Source organism: Octodon degus, unplaced genomic scaffold, assembly GCF_000260255.1.
Source record: "Octodon degus isolate 3935 unplaced genomic scaffold, OctDeg1.0 scaffold00035, whole genome shotgun sequence".
In the NCBI taxonomy this organism is placed as follows: Eukaryota; Metazoa; Chordata; class Mammalia; order Rodentia; family Octodontidae; genus Octodon; species Octodon degus.
In genome coordinates this window covers 12,822,631-12,824,444 of record NW_004524611.1, presented here as the reverse complement: position 1 = coordinate 12,824,444, position 1,814 = coordinate 12,822,631, and positions in this window count along the sequence as shown.

Genomic DNA, 1,814 nt, shown 5'->3' with positions numbered 1-1,814 from the left:
GCTAGGCGTGATAAAAAAGATGGTACATGTGTATTCACTTAAGAGCTATTACAGTAAAAGCCACATTGCTGTGAATGCCTCTTCAAGTCCCCCCCCCCCTTCAAACACACTGATCCCATCATTCTTGCCATTTCTGAAGCACTTCTGGAGTCCTCTTTTGTGAGGGTCTTTAGTTTCACTGTCATGGTTGCCTCAGTGTCCTGAATTGATTCAAAATGCTTCCCTTGGGGGCCAAGGAGATAGCTCAGCAGACAAAGCACCTACTTTGGTAAGCACAGGGACCAGGGTTTGATTCCTGGTCCCACATGCCATACTGGCCCTGTTCCCAGGGCGCACTGAGCCCTGTGACAGAGTCTGGGTGTAGTGGCGTGCACCTGTAATCCCAGCAGAGAGCTAGAGAGGCTGAAAACAGAAGGATCACCATAAGTCTGATCTGTGTAGTGAGACCCTAAACCAAATGCACAAATCAAAATGTTTCCCTTTCATGGTCATTTCAACTTTGGGGAGGAGCCAGAATTCACATGGTGCCAGATTCGGTGAATGAGGCGAATGTGGCCAAGCTGACACCACTGTGAGCCTCGCTTGCCATTGGGTGGCACCCAGCAGCCGCACTCACTGATTTTGTTTTTTGAGACAAGGCCTTACTATGTAGTCCAGGCTGGCCTTGGCCACAGAGTGATCCTCCTGCTTCAGCCTCCTGGATGCTGGGATGACAGATGTGTACCACCACACTCAATTTATTCACTGATTTTTTTGGTCACACCTTGTAAAGAGACCCTGTACCAAGTACACAAATCAAAATGTGTATTTTGATATCCACACCACCAAGAGGACTTCCAAAACTATTTCTGAAAGTGGTAAGAAGCCAGGCACGGTGGTGCATACCTATAATCCCAGCACTTGGGAGGCTGAGGCAGGTGGATCCTTGTGGGTTTGACGCCAGCCTGTGCTATATGGTAAGTTCAAGACCAGCCTGACCTATGTAATAAGACCCTGCTCAAAGAAAGAAAGAAAGAAAGAAAGAAAGAAAGAAAGAAAGAAAGAAAGATGATGGGATCACTGTGTTTGAAGAAAAGGGAAAGATGTTGAATGGGACCTGTGACCATGTGTCTTCACTGTCATAATTTTCTTTAATGTAAACATTTACAGTATATATTAATGTATTTGGTTGCAAGGTGTCACCACACAGCTGAGACTCATGGTGACCCTCCTGCCTTCAGCCTCCCCAGCGCTGTGTGCCACTACACCTGGGCTCTGGCCAGCTCGGGCGCCCTGGGGGCAGGGTTGGTGCAGCATGTGGTGCCAGGGACCGAACTGAAGTCCCTGCACTTCACTAAGCAGGTGCTTCAGACCGCTGAGCTATCTCACTGGCCTCTCAAAGTATATTTTGATTGCACCCTTTGTGTGCCACAGGCACTCTGGTCCCCTGGCACATGGTGACTCCTCCATTACTCTCAGCACCTCTTCTAGGTGGCCACTCCTCCTCCCCACTTGCACAGAGAGGGGAGCTTATTTGCCCAAAGACACAGCGAGTAGGGAGAAGAGCTGAAATTTGCACCCCAACAGCTGCAGTGAAGCCCCCCACTGCCGCTCCCGCACGCAGCTTCTTGGTTCCTTTTGGTTCCAGCTCAGATGGCCCTTTTATTTATTTTTTAATACTTTTCATTTGAACTGAGGATTGAACCCAGGGCCTTTACACTGAGCTGCACCCCGAGCCCTTTTTATTTATTCTGAGACAGAGTCTCACTAAGTTGTCCAGGCTGGGCTCACACTTAGGCTCCTCCTGCCTCAGCCTCCCAGAGTGCTGGGATTCC